The 17362-nt window shown below is 40.0% G+C and overlaps 1 protein-coding gene across 7 annotated transcripts in view; it reads left to right on the top strand.

Moving 5' to 3' along the window:
• The window catches only part of Syt1 (synaptotagmin 1), a 544812-nt gene that overhangs the window by 108436 nt on the left and 419014 nt on the right, over nucleotides 1-17362 (top strand). For 5 of the 7 annotated variants that reach the window (XM_008765353.4, XM_063263065.1, XM_063263062.1 and 2 more), the window contains one exon: nucleotides 9466-9566. The exons of the other annotated variants lie outside the window; for them this stretch is intronic. The gene's annotated coding sequence lies outside the window, so the exon portion shown is untranslated. The remainder of the gene's footprint in view (nucleotides 1-9465; nucleotides 9567-17362) is intronic. 7 annotated transcript variants of the gene reach the window in all.

Here is a 17362-nt window from a genome sequence, read left to right as displayed (position 1 = left end):
TGCCAGTACCATGAGCTGACCACCAAGAAGAGCAGCAGCAGTGGCGTATGGGCAGCCGGAGCCTAGAAGATAAGGTGTGTGCTACAAAGGGCGGAACTGGAGAAGTGACCCAAGCCCTTGGAAGATCGTTTGATTTCCCTTTTGATTGTGACTGGACCCAGATATTTTTTTCCTCTTAAAGGAAGAAAGTATTTCAGTGGAGTCCACAGTTAAAAGACTTTAAATTTTAAAAGATATTGGATATTTTAAAGGGATTGAAATTTTAATATGTGAAGACTGTGGGACTCTTTTATATAGGTCTTAGGGATGAATAAGAAAGGAAGGGTTGAGGCTTAATAGTGATGCGTTTGTGCGTCAAGTTGACACAAGCTGAAGTTACGGCAGAGTTTGAAGAGAAAGTGCAAAAGTCTTCTAGGTATACACTTTGTTCATTCTGCTTCCTGTGCTAACTTAGACGAAAACAAATGTCATTCATTCATAAAATAAACATGACAGATATGTCAAGATCATGAACTTGAAAGCAGTCAGAAATCGAGCCTCAACTTTCTCTTAATAGTGTGACCAAGAGCAAGTTACATAGTTACTTTATCTCCAAGCTTTCTTAATTGTTCCATGAAAATTGTTATCTTCCTTGTAAGAAAGCACCAACTTGAACATTGGCCTCTCCCAACATGAGGGTCAGAAACCCTCTAGAGGGGTTAAGCTTTCTTCTCACAGAGGTTACCTAAGACCCTAGGAAAAAAATATTACGATTCTTCACAGTAGTAAAATTACAGTTATGAAGTAGCAACTAAAACAATTTTATAGTTGAGGGTCACCACAACATGAGGGACTTTGTGAAAGGACTGCAGCATTAAGAAGGTTGAGAACCATTGCTGTACATGGTCAATGTTAATGAATTTAGCAATGTCCCAAAAATCTGAGTTTTTTGGATCAAAGACAACCCTAGATAATTAGACGGATTAGATTCTCAAAGAAGATGCTGATTATTAATTTAACTCTCTTTAGAAAAAATTATTAGGTATAGTGCTTTTGTGCTGAGTAGACACATGCTTATATAGTAGTAGTTTAATATAATTCGCCCTACTTCATATGCCTAAAGAATAAAAGGTCGCAAAGAAAACATTGCATTTGTTTATCAGTACCCATTCTTTAAAAAATAGAAACAATGACAGCCATTTAGCATTTGTTAGTTTTATATAATGTTCTAAAATTTTATCTATCTGTCATTAGTTAGGCTTAATTATGAACACTATAAAATGCTAGCTTCAATAGCGTTTGGGTAATGGGACACCCTGGCTCCCTGCCCAGCACTGCTAACAAGTGAAGACTTTTTCCCTAATACCTCCAGAACTATGAGATAACTTTAGAGGGTACAGGCCAATGTCTTAGTCTTTATTTTATCCAGAACAATCAATTAAAAAAATCTCATGGGCCTGGGGGAAAAATCTTAGTCATCGGAATAAATTATGACGTTTTGCATTCGATGGAGGAATCACGTAAATATGCAATTACTCAATTAAGAGTGAGGTTAGTTCTTTTACTTACTTTGTTATTGCCCAAGAAGATATGGGTAATTTGTGAAGCGTAGGATGAGGAGGTTGCTACCCTTTCTAACCTGCATGAGCAGGTTCTCATCCCTGGGGAGTACTTGCTTCCTCCAGACTTCTGACTCAGCTTCAGAGGCTTACCAGTCAAAGGAAAGGCTTAGCCCAGGCAAGATATTTATACCAAATAAATGTATGGTAGTACGTAGTACACTTTTAAAAGAACCGTAATTTTGTATTTGTTTCTTTCAATATGTTTTTGTTTTCTTTTTGGAATAAAGCCCCTTGTGCAAATTGCAAAACTATGATGTCCTAAACACCACCATGTCTTCAACATGGTCTCTTTACAGCTAGTTTATGCAAAAAGCTTATTTTTAAATAATATTTAGATATTCAACCATTATAAGCACACACTGCATTTTTGCATTTCGGCTAATATTTTATAGACCTTTTTTTTTTCAGTGAATGTTTATGTTCAATTGGATTAATTCATCCAATCTCCAGAACAATGGTACTGGAGAAAATGGTTTAATATATGTTTTTGATATGAATTATGAACTCAAAGGCTGAACTGAATTCAAGTTTTTACATTGTACTTAAAGGGAAAGAAAGAATTCCATGTGGACCCAAGACTAACAATTTGTAATCGATCGAAGATGAACATAGCTCTCAAAAGATCTGAATATCACTCACAAGTTTTCTCCACTCAGAATTTCACCCACTGTTCCTTAACTTCAATTTCAGTAAAATAAATAGTCACGTATGTTTTAGTATACGATATATCACACTACTTAAAAGCTGACACGTAGTAAATAACGTCTATAATGCGTCCTTTCACTGTTAAGAATTAGAGGCATCCTCTGAAATCATTTGGATCTGAGGAGAATGCCATGGCAACGTGCCGCGGGTTTCAGCTTTGATTCTATCCAATTCTCCTCTGGGTGAGTTGCTGTTCAGTCTGTTTCCCTATTCCATTCACTGCTGCGCCCCCCACCCCACCCCCGCGCACGCACACGCACACGCATCCCCCCCCCACACACACACACACACAGACACCCGTCTGCAGCAGTTCTGAGCTTACAAGATTGATTGCTGTAGAGTGGGGACTTTTCATTTCTAACCCTGTTCAAATGAGACCGTGACTGGCTTTATGGTTATTGGCATGAAACTAACTACTATAACTTTAGCGCCTACGGTGAGGGGGAGGGATATAGAGGGAGAATTGACTTGCACGCTTGCGTGCTTTTCCCAGCGTGGTTACATACACCGTTGGCTCAGTTTACCTAAATCCTTACAGTGGTCACTATGGCTGTCACCACTGCCCTTAGTTACCAGGGAACAGCGTGCCACTGTGACACACAGAGCAGCGGTTCAGCACCCGTAACTTCCACACAGTGGATAGTTCTTAGCAAAAAGCTAGACGATTCTTTGGCAAATAAATATATTCACTGATGAGGTCTAAGCCTGTTTTGAACACTGTGATCTCAAACTTTAAAATGAATTTACAAAAGAAAAAAAAAGTATTCATTATTCTTTCCTAACAAAGGAAGAGCAAAAGCAAGCCGCTCAAGTGAACAAAACCAACTTCTAACAACTCACAGCATAGCATGTGTAAAGATTTTAGAATACAAATAAAAAATACAAAAGCAAATGAATCTTTTCCACGGACTCAATCGGACAAGAGAGACAAGCATTCTTATAACTGCACAATGAAAATTATACTAAATGCCCTTGTACCTTTCATCTCACAAAGAAAACTGTTATAAAAGATTTTTTCCCTGAACATTATTGTTATAAAATTACAAAACACCATAGTTGTAATAAAGCAAAACTTTCTATGTATTTTTATGTCTCTTTTAAGAACTCTGGATTTTCAGACAAAAGTAATGTGCTATGCTGGCCTGTCACAGCCTGTGTATTATGAGTAGGGGCAATGTATAATCTATATGACATAGGTGTCTGACATTAGACTGAGGTCTAGGAAATGGGGCTGAGATTTCATTTATGCTACCAACCAGCTGTACACTTGGGCATCTGATTTTTCATTTAGGATCATCTTTCCAAGAAATGGAATCAGGAAACCTTGTTGCAAGTCTCTAAAAGCATATGAACGCAAGCAGTTTTGCGTGCTGTATTTAGAATTTACAGACTTGCCATTATAGTTCATACAGAGATAGTAGCAGAAAAGAAAAGGATAACTCCTGGGAGGTTTTGTTGTGAATTTTATGTTTGTTCATTTGTTTTAATTCCTAGGTTTCTACAGAAATTAGAAATATTAATATTCAATATGAATAGTGAATATTGAATAATATTCAAACATTAATAATGAAATTAGAAACCATCTAACCCTAAATTATTTCTTCAGCTCAGAAAAAGAAATGCAAAGCCCAGTCTGCCACTTCCTCCCCTCCATTTTTTCCCTTTGCCTGTTGTACACAAGATTCCTCTCAATGCAAATGTCGAGCATTTTGGGGGGAAAAGCATCAACTGTGATTATTTTTAAATGTTCGTGTCTTGGGTAATTGGCTGGTCTATTGTCTGTGATTTGCTTATCCATGAGGTCAGATGTGTGAGGTCATACACTAATCATTTCTCTTTGCATTTCGAAGATTCACTGAATCTATCCTACATTGGCCTCTAGAAAGTTAATTTTCCACATTAAAGTACTATTCCAATTAGCCTTTTAAAAATGACACTAAACAGCCAACCGTCGTCAAATGGGACCCAGTGAAATTACAAGAGGCTTGCGCAAGAAAGGAACCAGTTAACTGAGTAAAGAGACAGTCTCCCAAGCGAGAGGGAAATTTCCGTGAGATGTACATCAAGACTATAGAGAGAACAGCAACAAAAACCAACAAGGAAACAAACAGCGCAGCCGAACTGTTTCCAAAAGAAGAGATGCCATATCTGGCAGTAAATATTTTTAAACCATTCCACATCTTTAACTATGAAGTTAATGCAACTGAAATCTACATTGAGATTCTATTCCGCCACTGCCATCGTGGCTGTCCTCAAGGAAACAAAGGAGGTCCAATTCTGGTGAGGGATGAGGAACCCTCATTCACTTCTGAGAGAGAGCGAATGGGTACAGCCATTATGGAAAACAGTGTGGCACTTTTCCAAACAGTAATAGAACTTTCATGTTATTGCGCTTCAGACCGTTGGGGATATTCCCAGAGGTCTGTGTATACTACTACAGAGATCTTTGTCCACTGTTGCTCTGCTGACAACGGCTAGGAAGTGGAATCCATCCAGTGGCCCATCAGCTTATGATAGATAATGAAAATGTACTACGTGATAGAATGCTATTCAGCCATTAAGGAAAGATGAGATTTTCAAGAAAATGCCTAGTACTGGAAAGTGTATAAAGTGAGGTGAACCAGTCCGTGACAGGAAAACAGTGCCTGTTACTCCACATAGGCAGACCTTGGCTTCTGATATTTTCATATGTGTATTCATGTGGAACAAGTTTAGATGCTGGGAACCTGGAAAGGTGCTCCCAAGACAGGGAATAAAAAGAGCCCCAAAGGGAACATTGTAGGAAGAGCATAGAATGTATATAACTGTCAAAGAGAAAAGGGAGGGTGCTAGGACTAGAGAGAAGGGGATTATGCCAGGATGAGGGAGGGAAGGTAGATGGGGGGAGAGAAAGCTAGTGGAGGGGAAAACCAACCAAAATGAAGAAAATGAAAACTCCCATGAAGAAGTCTGCTATTTGTATACCAAAATAGAATAGCTGCTAAAGAAAATACAGAATGAGGCAAAAATAAAAACAAACATGGAGTGTTTTCTGGGGAAGTCATTTGGGCAGTTTTTCTTGGAGAGATGATGTCTCTTAAATCTGGGTTATTTCAGATGCTTAGAATATTACAGTAACCCATGTTTATCCAGTAGAATTTATAGTACATCTGTGAAATAAGTGAAAACAACTAATAAGTTAAAAGACATCTCACTCCTAGGACAGTGTGTCAGTCACCCTAGGGCAGCACTGGGATCAAGTCAATATTTCCTATCTTCTTTACTCCTTGGACTCTGCCTGGCCTAGGACTGTTTCTAAGAAAATAAAAAAAAATTGATTTCTATGGAAAATGTCTGCCGATGATAACGTGTAGTTTTCTGCAGCTCAGGGCAAAGCAGTTTCTGGCTGGAGCTAGGAATTTTTTTTTCTTCTACTTTACATCCCACTCACTGCCTTCTCCTTGTCACCCCTCCCACAATCCTCTCCCACCTCCCCCTCCCCTTCTCCTCTGAGCGGGTGGGGCACACAGCACACTCTGGCACAGCTAGACTCCATAAGGTTACGTATATTCTTTCCCACAAGGCAGCCCAGCTAGAACCTCTCTCATATACAGGCATCAGCTTTTAGAATAGCCCCCACTCTAGTAGTTCAAGGCCCGCATGAAGACCCAGCGGCATACCTGCTACATGTATGCGTGAGGTGTGGAAGGCTAGGTCCTGCCCATGTATGCTTTTTGGGTTGTGGTTCAGTCTCTGAGAGCCCCAAGGGTCGAGGTGAGTTGATTCTGTTGGTCTTCCCGTGGAGTTCCTATCTGCTTTAGGGTCTGCAATCTTCCCCCTGTTCTTACATAAGTGTCTCTAAGTTCTATCTACTGTTTAGCTGTGGGAGTCTGCATCTGTCTGAGTCAGCTACCGGGAGGAGCCTCTAGGAGGACAGCCATACTAGACTCCTGCCTACCAGCATAACAGGATATAATTAACAATGTCAGAGATAGGCGCTTGCCCATGGGATGGGGCTCAAGTTAGGCCTATTATGATTGTCTGTTCCCTCAGTCTCTGCTCCATCCCCTGTTCCTACACTTCTTGTAGGCTGCAGAGTTTTATGGATGGATACCTGTCTCTCCACTGAGGTCCCTGCCTAGCCACAGGAAGTAGTCTTTTCAGGTTCCAGATCCCTAATGCTGTGAATCACAGCTAAAGTTACTCCCTTGATTCTTGGGCACTTTCCTTATCCCAGGTCTCTCTGTCTTGTCCTGGAGATGCCTCCATCCTCCCCTCCCCTGTCAGTTGCAGATTACCCACTCATTGTCATGGCCATCTGGGGATCTCTTCTATCCCTCCCCACACCTGATCCAGAACTCCGACATCCCCCTCCCCTTTCCCAGCTCCTTCCCCTCCCCATGCCCTCTCCCACCCAGTTGGCTCCCTCCATCTGCCTCTTATGAGTATTTTATTCCTCCTCCTAAGTGAAACGGAAACGTTCTCCCTTGTGCCTTCCTTCCTGCTTAGCCTCTTTGGGTCCACGAAGCGTAGCATGGGTATCCTGTATTTTATGGCTAAAATCCACTTCTAAGTGAGTACACACCATCCATGTCTTTTCGAGACTGGGTTACCTCACTCAGGATGATAGTCTCAAGTTCCATCCATTTTCCTGCAAAATGCATGATGTCTTTGTTTTGAATGGGTGAATAGTATTCCATTATGTCGATGTATCATTTTTCATTTATCTTCCATTGAAAGACATCTAGGTTGTTTCCAGTCTTTCTGGCTATTATGAATAAAGCTGCCAGATATACAAAATCTCATAGAAGAGAAAATGGGAAATAGCCTTAAATGCATGGGTACAGGAGACAATTGTTTCAAGACAGAACACCAATGGCTCAGGCTCTAAGATCAAAACATTGATAAATGGAACCTATGGAAAAGCTTCTGTAAGGCAAAGGACACTGTCAATAGGACGAAATGACAGACTACAGGTAGAGAAAGGTTCTTCACCAACTCTACATCTGGCAGAGGGCTAATATCCAAAATTTATAAAGAACTCCAAAAGTTAGACACCAGCAGCCCAAATAACCCAGTTAAAAATGGGGTACAGGGCTAAACAGAGACTTCCCCACAGAGGAATCTCAAATGGCCAAGAAGCACCTAAAGAAATATTCAAAGTTCTTAGTCAGCATGCAAATCAAAACGCCCCTGAGATTCCACCTCACACTAATGAGAATGGCTAAGATCAAAAACTCAAGTGACAGCACATGCTGGCGAGGATGTGGAGCAAGGGGAACCACTCCTCCATTGCTGGTGGGAGTGCAAACTTGTACGACCATTTTAGAAATCGATTTGGCAGTTTCTCAGAAAACCGGAAATGGTTCTACCTCAAGACTCAGCTATACCACTGCTAGGCATATACCCAAAAGATGCTCCACCATGCCCCAAAGACACTTGCTCAATTCGTAATAACCAGAAACAGTTTTCTTTAACGGTGTGACTGTGTATAAGGTCTTCTATTCTAGCCTGTGTATGGAAGGCTATGCTACCACTGTCCTGCAGCAGACAGCTGGAAGCCCGTGGCTTGCAAGCAAAGCCCACATTCCCAAGGACAGATGGCTTTTAATCTCTGCTGTTTGGCTTCCAGAATTCATGGGCTTTGCTTACTCATATATTTCCTCTGTTATGGAGAATTGGATGCTGGTAGCCCCTCTCCTCTGAGAAAGTAATATTTTTGAGACACAAAGTCACCTATCCTTTTTCTGCCTTTTAATCTCTCAAGAACTGCCATCCTCACTGACTAAGTTACGGCTTTAAGCAAGTATAGAGGTAACCTGAGCTGGAGCCAACACACCTTGTTCTGTTCTACCAGGAAACTGACTCAGAAGCCACTCATCGAATAAACTCTCATGTAGCATTGGTTCCTTTAAATCAAGGACTGTGATTTTTTTTTCCCAAACACAGAAAACCATCACATTCTCTGGTGGGTTTATGCTAGCATGATCCTGATCCATTAGTTGGAAAAGAGGGATTGCTGAACAGTGGCAGATGAATTATTAAATCATATTCTGATTATGGTGAAAGCTGCAGGGAATTACATCTTTACTTACGATATAGTAGGAAAACTCGAGTCCTCAAATAGCAGGACGTTACCGTGTAAGCACCCTCCAGAGAATTGAAAGCCAAACTGTAAAGAGAGTAGAATGATCTGTCAATTCATTTTTTAAATTAACTTATTTTTTAATTGACAAATGACAAGCTGATGTATTTTATGGTGTCTGACATGATGTTTATGCAAAGCCTTACTCCAAACTTCAGATAAAGTCCCAGGAGTGCTCCATACCTGACGGTCTACATCGTAAAATATAAGAGCATAGGTTTGACATGTAGAAATAGGAGGCACGGTTGTTCTTATCTTTATGTCAAAGAGTATCTGAATGCAACAGGGAGTAGATTAATAAGGCTGAAAACGAAGAGAAAAAAACAAAAACCCATGAGAAAGAGAGATGAGGAAGACCGTGGCTAAGGAAGGGAGCTGTTGGAATTCTTGGCCCAGCATCGTTACCCGTCAGACACTTATGTACAACACATAGCATTTTAATATCTTCCCGGGTAAATAGCAATGTCTTTCCTTTTTATGAGCCCTGCCACAGCTGCCGTGGCTCAATCGGAATAGACTCGGTTAGCTTTTCAATAATTCTGGGGAAACGTTGCCAGAAAAGGATAGCTCTCCGGTCTCCTAACATGGAGTCATGTTAGCAAAACAAAATCTGTACTGCCTGGAGAGAACTCCCTGTCACTGCTGATTCCACTGGGGACCTTCGGTGGCAGCACTGGCTGTTTCTCCTCTGTGGACTCGTGTCATTCAACAGGGTGGCTCAGAAGGAGTGTGAAGAAGTTGCTCTTAAAAACCAAGTTGTTCTTCTGAGATGGTTTATTATTCCAGGGTTTTGTGTGCTTGCGTGATGGTTTGGTTGGAGATTTTTTTTTTTTTTTTAATTTCGGCATGATTCATACCTATTGGTTCTGAGCCTGGCGCACCCAATCCAAGGAGGAGTCGAGGAACTTGAAGCCCGGTATGAATAATGAATGGGCTGTGTGCGCGGGAGTCTGTATCCAGTCAATAGTAAAAGCATGTGCAGAATTCCCAGGCAGCGGCATGCTCATGGATGCTTTCCATGCTCTCTCTCTCAAGGAAAAGAAGACTTGAAAGCGCTTGAGCAACCAACATCCGCAGTCAGATCGGAAGACTTTGCCCTGGCCATCCCCAGAGCGCCACCAGAACGTCTCATTAAGGTATTCGGAAATGCAAGATGTTTTTGACAGCTTTTGCTGACGACCAATAAACAGCCTTCTTAGTCCATATCAGGATGCGGTGGGGGCATTTGTGGGGACAGTGAAAACATCTGTTACTTCTCATAATGTGTTCACAGAATCACTTTGTATAAACAACTTACGGTAAGAAGTGGTCCTATTTTGCACAATGGTTTCACACCATTCAGTCTGTAGTGCTGTAGGCAGGGCAGAGCAGCAAAGTTCTTTTCATAATGGCTGATACTCAGGTAACTTTCTCCTTATCTCCCCCCTTTTATTCTATCCTGATCCACATCAGTAGTGTTATCCACACCCCTGGAGGGCCTTTCCTCTGCTCTGTTCATCGCCAGGAACGCAGAAGTGTGTGTCACCAATCTCTAAAGTGAATCTCAATCAAGTTAACAGTGAGGATTATCTTTCACGTACTACATCTTTAATTTTTGTCTTATTATCTTCAAGAGCCATTATTAGTATTTGACATACTCTGCAATTGTGTCTGTTTTTACTGAGTGGAGAGCTAGTTTCGTTGGTGGGCTACTTCGGTAGCACTTGTGATGTTTCCCCCAGTTCGTTTGTATTTCGTCAGTTCCAAAGTTTTCATGGTTCATTATCTGCAGATGACCATGAGCACCCTTGCATTCTGAAAGAATATGCCATTACATATGCCTCTGTGCTCTGGGGACCTACCGCACAGATGATATTTTAGCAAGAATACTGGGTTGGGGGTGGGGGTGGGTAAGGAGGTGTATACAGAATTTGTTTCTGAGGAGTGCTTTCTAGGGCCGTGGCAGGTTTCATTCTTTGGTATGGTACCCGGGTGTGAAGGTAGCACTTGTAACAGTTACATGTGTTAGAGTTTGTAACGAGGATGTAAAATATCTGCCTGAATGTCTTATCTAATGAATGCCATCAAATTCAATTATCACTCGTAGACTCTTCATTAACCAATCAAATTATTCCTACTCTAAGATGTTTCGAGCACACTTTCCCTAGGCATAAGCGCAGGCTTTTGAAGGATATTGGTGACTCACAGATTTATAGTTGGACTTCAGTGTTCCTGACCTGTGGGATGCCTTAAGCATCGCTGACATGGCTGTCACCTTATGTATGAGAAATAGTATTATTAGAGAAAGTTTCGTCTTTGTGTCCATTTTACTACTTATATCTATACTAGAAGTTATATAAAACAGGTATGACAGTTCATCCCTGTAATCCTAGTACTCAGGAAGCTGAGGCAGGGGGATATCATGGAGTTCAAGGCTGGCTTGGGTCACAGGGTGAGATTGTTTGTCCAAACAAAAATAACGAAACTTTGAAGTTAAAAAAAAAAAAAGAATGAGTGTAGAGAAAGTATGTTGGTTTGTTCGGTGGGCTCATGTCAGAACAAAAGGTTTTCCTTTTAGGGATACATTATTTCAGAACTAGAACCGTCTGTTTTCCTTACAGGAAGACATGACTGTGGAGGGTCACAGCTGTTATTGTTGAAGTGTGCTTTTACAAATTACCATAATTTCTTCACACGGGTTATTAAAAGAGTGGCCGGTTCTAAAACTGCTCAGACCCGGTGTCAAGAGCACTTTAATTCTCTGTGGAATAATTATGGCAGCGTTGATGTATAATGAAAACTTTGAGCATTCCATAACGAAAGACAGATGGACAGATGCCCGCCATCCTTATGGTGGTGATTCTTACCACACAGAGCTTAAAATATTCCTGGTTGATTCTCTCCTACTTTGCTGCTGTCTTCTAGTCTACAAATATGTTGGAAACATCTCAACATGTAGCCTAAAAATCAGGCAATAGAAATATGCGTACTGAGATTCGATTCCAGGCATGAATCAGAATTTCTGGGCCTGGGGACTAGATTTACCATTTAAATTATACATATCAGCTTATCGCTATTGTTAGCATTCTGTCTAAGCTCCACCCCCACAGTTACCTGGCAACAGCCAGGTATGCCTGACACTATAAAAGGGGCTGCTTGGCCCCTCCTCTCTCTCTTGCTCTTGCTCCCTCTTGCTCTCTTGCTCTTACTCTCTCCCCGCTATGTCCCCTCTCTCTTCATTCCCTTCCCCCTTCTGTCTACTTCCTTATACCTGCCTCTACTCTACTCCTTCTCTCCTCTTGTATTTTTTTTTTACTTCTTTCTCTAACCCCCCCTTAAACTTGCCCTTAAACTATATTCTATACTATACCATTGTTTGGCTGGTCCCTCAGGGCAAGAGATATCTCAGCATGAGCCCACTGAGGCACCTTCTTTCCCCAGAACCCCATAAAACATATCCCCCTTCTCTTCATCTATTTATGAGCACAGCAGCTATAAACTACAAGGTTTAATGAAATCGATAAAATAGCTGATAGGAAATATATGCAAATACAATTGACATAGGAAATAGGAATACTGAAATTAAATTTGGATTTAAATTTTCTTCCATATAAATATGAAAGAAATTTATATACATATTATATATATATATATATATATATATTTATAAACACGATTTTCTGGGACTAGACTAAGCAATATAGGTGGCCTAACATATCTATCTATCTCTCTCTCTCTCTCTCTTTCTCTCTCTCTCTTACTTATAGCTTAGTATTTTGAAATTAAAAATTCCATGTTTATTGTTAGTCAATGAGACCAAGGGCACACACATTGATTTCAAACCTTCTAGTTAATGATCTTTACCATAGATAAAAAATAAAAAATAAAAAAGACACTTCATTCATAACCTGTACAATCATTATTTTTTTACTCTAAAACTTTATTAAGCTTTTTAAATAAATAACTTATGTTTAGCACATTATAAATCTAATAGGCACTGTTTCTTGAAAAATTTCAACCTGTCCTTTATATTGATCCCACCGAGACAACTACCGTAGGTGTCTAAAAGGATACACTACTGATAAAATTATGGCAAATCTTTGAGACTCTAGCTCACAATTTCCTCTTGAGTAGTCATTTCTATCTGGAGAATTTTCTCATTCCTTTAGTTTTAGTACAAACAAGTAAGATACTATTTTCCAGGTAACTATGCCCAAGTCTAAGGTAAATACACTTAAATGAGAGTTAGGGGACAGAGCACTGTCTTCTGAACTATAAAAATACAAAATGTTGTGATTACCTCAGGCACTGGAAGAAAGCAAAAATCACCATTGGCACTAGGAGGAAAACAACAGCGAATATGTGACCCATAAAATTAATTCTTACTTCCTGCATGGTGAGCCCACTGAGGCAAGGCTCTAAAAAGAAAAATAGACACAAATTTACATCTGCAGGTCAACTGACATTGTGAAATAAGCATAGGTTGACAAGATAGGAATGGGTTAAATGGCTTTCCAAATCCAGGAGCATCCTTGATAAATCAAAGGAAGAAACAGAGTAGGGGTGGAGGGGCATCAGGGGAGTGAAGGAAAGGTGTTGAGTTTTCTTTCCAAGGTCATTTTTGGAGAAAAGAAATGGTACTGAGGGTGTTGTTTTCTACATTTCATTCATAAATTAAATATTTGGTATCTAAAATGCATCTCACATAAAAGGAATGCTGTAAATGACATTCGATTCATTTTTTAATTGACAAAAGTACACTAAAATGTTACAATGTATACAACACTATTTATTTGTAACACTAGCGACCTGAAGTGATGCACAGTGCAGAGCAATGTTTTCTGAATCCTAACATTGTATCTATTGGTTAGACAAAATGCTTTCATGGTACTGATTTGCTCTCGATATCCATAGCAAAGGAAAGCAAGTTTGATTGTAATTACTAAAGATTGAAAAAGAATATAAGATATTTTTTCTAAAGTGCAGGACCATAGGATAACAGTATGAACAGTGTTCTCCTGGGCAGAGAAAAAGGTGCTGGGGAGCTGAGATCCTGACAGAGCTACAGGCTAAGAGAATACCAAACTATAGAATATAAAAGATGAAGCTGGTGTAATAGCTCATCCCTATAACTCCAGTTCTCAAGCTATTGCAAGGAATTCGAGACAAGCTTGGATACTGAGTGAGTCCTGGTCAGACAATAGAAGACTGGGTCAAAAACAAAGCAAAACAAGCAAACGTTTCCCCCCGCCCCCCAAAAGAAAAAAAATCCAGAAATAATGTTCATTAATGGTATTGCCTATAACTTAGGAGAATTGAAGTTCTTTTAAAATGAAAAACGGGCTAGACAGATGATTGATTGTTTAAAGCACTGGCTGTTCTTCCAGAGGCCTGGGGTTCAATTCACAGTAACCTTGTGGCAGCTCACAACTGCCTGTAACTTCAGTTCCAGGGGATCCCTGACCACCCCTCCCTACACACACACACACACACACACACACACACACACACACACACACACACACACACCTGCAGGCCAAAGACCAATGCTTATAAAATAAAAATAATAGAGTGAAAACTGTCTGTAGCAGTAGGACATCCATTTAGAACTCAGATAAGGACACACACGGTGAGCACTAAACCTGGTCTAGTTGGCCGGCCTCAGTATAGTGAACCCAGTGCAGAGAGAGCACCCCAGTGCTTGAGTTTCTATGCATCCTGGCCCTCAGGATGACTCAGCAAGAAGTTCAGGCAGACAGGATCTCCATTTTAAAAAGGGATTTGATCCTTTGTATCTTTCAAGAAGTAAACAAAAGTGACCCATTTCTGCCTTTATGCTCTTGGCTGTTCAGTTGACTTACAAAATATTTACTGAATCTGTACTTTGTACTGGGAACTGTACAAATTGTATTAGTTTTGATTGACGTATTAGGGCACAAATAGTATTTGCACTATTGTTTTGATTTCTATATTTGGTTTTATTATTTGTCTTGATTTGTGTTTCACAGCTCTGAGTAGTTGGAGGGAATAGGTGGGGTTTGTATTTGGGGATGAAGGGCCAGGGGTTTGATTATTTCAAGGAATAGGCTTCACTGCACATATTTTATTTCTTTTATAGCTGGACTTTAAAGAGGTCATGGCCCTTCTATAAAGGGCCCCTACCACTTCCATGAAACCTAAAAAAACAGCTCTGATAACTTTAAAGTCAACAGAATTATTGGTTCATAACTAAAACTCTCCATTCTAAGTATAATAATAATAATAATAATAATAATAATAATAATCTCAAGCTAAAGTCTTTCCTGTAGTACGTCTTAATGTGGCCCATGCCTAACTGCCTCGGTAGTCTATGAAATGAAACAGAAAAATCTCCAGAGAAATTCTGGGGAAAAAAAACAGCATATAATTTTTAATCGTCTAATTTTTAATTAAACAAGACTAGAAGAAGCTGTGTTCCTAGTAGCTGCTATTCTAGAAAGGTATCATGGAGCCTTCTAAATCCCTCTGCATTCAATATGTCTTCCACTGCAGGAAGAAACTTGCTCATCTGCCCTTAAAAAAAGCTGTCAAGAGGGATTTTTAAATGTGAACACCTCCTTTTTATGTGTGGTCAAAAACTATAAGTAAAACAGAGAATGCAACATTGTAAACATCTGGGGAGTTTTAGGACAGAGACAGGCAATGTTATAGCTGGGCAATAGTGGTGGTCTCGCCTGTGACCGTGGGTGTATCTGCACCCCAAGGGACACTAGCTCTCTCCAGTTGGGATTTGGGTACCAAGAGCCGTGGCACTAGGCTATCACTGGGGTGCAAATTGAAACTGGTCAATTCAATCTCGATTTGATTGCTTCCAGATACTACTGTGTAAAGTTGGGCTTAATAAGATTACAAGAATATTGCTTTCTAACCATGTATAAATTTCTGGGGTGGCTTTATTAGTCCAGTCTTTGGAAGTGGTGCTTCAGACTTGCATGAGTAATGCTACAATGTCAAGTATTGTCACTGTTATGTAGGAAATTCCTTGATAACGTTCTTGTATTTAGTTTTCCAATCAGTCTGTCTTTGTTTTATTCTTCCCTGGTCCAAAAGTTCTTGCCCAAGGTAAAGCCTGAGATCTTCATGCTTGAATGTGCAACAATAATATTGCTAAAATCTTCAAATGCCAGTCCCAACAACAACCTCTGTGTCCTGCTCCCAGTGCGCAAAGAGACTTCATTTTGTCAGAGACATAAATGATTAATAAGGGGCAAGTACATAAGTGTTCAAACCCACCAAATATTCTCAGTGCACTCGTTCTACTCCTGTTTATTCTTCTTAGCCTCGCTAGTGCCTACTGTGTTCCGCTATGAACAAATATCATTCGTTCCATTTGTTTTAAGTCCTGTAAGCCTTTGGTCTATCTAAATAAAAGGGAGACAAAAAATACATTTATATAATTGATAAGTGAATTGCCAGAGAGAATCCATAGGGCATGGCCTAGAAATGGTAGAGTGCATGCAATGTTTCATTGTAGAATCATGACCCCACCGTCCAGGCCAGAAAGGCCTTTTATCTAATCTTCAGCCTTTTCTTAATTCCATTTTCCAGTGACTAAGTGTCCTACTCTGACACATCAAAACAAATTTTCTGTTCTCTGCTGCTTGTCCGGCAGAGTGACTTTGGCGTGTATTAGGTTGGGCTGGCTAATTCCACATTCAGTAAAGCTTGTGTGTGACTACTCAGTATAAAAAGAGCAGGCTGGACTTCTGAAATTTTATTTTGGTCATAGGAAGGAAAATGGTTGAGTTGGGATACTGATGATAAGTCAGGAAACTGATAAGACAGGAGCATACATCCACTTTTGAGAATGTTTATGTTCATCCCCAATGCTTCATCAATTCATCTAAGTTAGTGACTGATTGGAATAGTATCAATTGAAAGGATCTAGTTAGGTTAGAATACATATTTATTTAAGCATCACTTTAAAAATAGTATTTTTCAATTCATTATGTTGATGTTTATTTAAGACAAATAAAGTGTTTTAGAAAAGTTTTCTATTGTAAAGTAATACAATGCTTTTTGTTTCCCATATTTGGTGTTGATTTGTGTCATTTGGATGTAGTTCGGCAAGTATTTGACAGTTAAAAGAATTATCATTTGGCCATAGCATGTAATCTCTTTAAATATTGTGCCACTAAACATAATTGGAACAACCCAGAAGTTTCACATGAACATCAAAAAGAACTTCCCATCATCCCACAGCGACGCGTGAAGGAAGCAGTGGCACCATCAAATAGGTGGGCGACTATTTTTCAACTCAATAGGGACACAAGAAAACAATGAGAATCACTGAAACATAAATTTGCTTGGGTCTCTACAGTTATGAACTTTAGGAAGCTGTCTGTGCTGCTCCCCGGGGCCTGCTGTAACGTAAGACCATTAGACATCATGGTTTATGAACTACAGAAGTGAATTTCCCACAGTTCTCTGGGCTGGGGAGTCTAAGGTCAAGGTGTTGGCAGATTAAGTATCTCTTGATGGCCTATTTCCTACAGGACTGCCTTTCTGTAGAAGCTTTATACAGCAGAAAGGGCAAGGGGGTGTCTCTTAGGCCTTTAGTGTAAGAGCATTAATCCATAAACATAAAACAGTTTGTGAACTCATCACCTTCCAGAGGCTGAGGGGTTAGATTTTAACATATGAATGTGGAGAAGCATAAACATTCAAGCCCTAGTACTTTCTAACACTGGCCAAGTGCAGCCTTGTCAGATTTAACCATTTGCGTCTAGATTCTGGTATAGCCACTGGCCGCTAACTTGCTTCCTATAAAAAGTTTCGGTATTCTGCAATGATTATTACCTTGATGGGGACACATACACATCTTACTCAGAATGTGAGCATTACTAAAGATATAAATCCACCAGAAACAAACAAACAAACAAACAGATAACCCTAAGGGCTGGAAAAGGAGAAG

This window comes from Rattus norvegicus, chromosome 7 (assembly GCF_036323735.1).
Source record: "Rattus norvegicus strain BN/NHsdMcwi chromosome 7, GRCr8, whole genome shotgun sequence".
NCBI classification, from domain to species: Eukaryota; Metazoa; Chordata; class Mammalia; order Rodentia; family Muridae; genus Rattus; species Rattus norvegicus.
This window is presented reverse-complemented; position numbering and strand designations above follow the sequence as displayed.